Genomic DNA, 231 nt, shown 5'->3' on the forward strand with positions numbered 1-231 from the left:
AAACAGATGATCATCATTTCTCCCATTAGTGTGTAGGTGTCCATTGCATTCAGTATAGTATTATGATAACAGGATATCCATTTCGATTCCATTACATAGTTAGATGAAACATTCCTGTTCTAAGTAAACACTAAGGAAATGATTGTGCAAAGGAGAGGTGTAGAATTAGAAACCAAAGACTCGTCAAATAGGTGACTCTCGGGAAATCATTGGATGTCAGAAAACCTTTCG

The sequence above is a fragment of the Penaeus monodon genome, chromosome 15 (genome assembly GCF_015228065.2).
Source record: "Penaeus monodon isolate SGIC_2016 chromosome 15, NSTDA_Pmon_1, whole genome shotgun sequence".
Taxonomy (NCBI): domain Eukaryota; kingdom Metazoa; phylum Arthropoda; class Malacostraca; order Decapoda; family Penaeidae; genus Penaeus; species Penaeus monodon.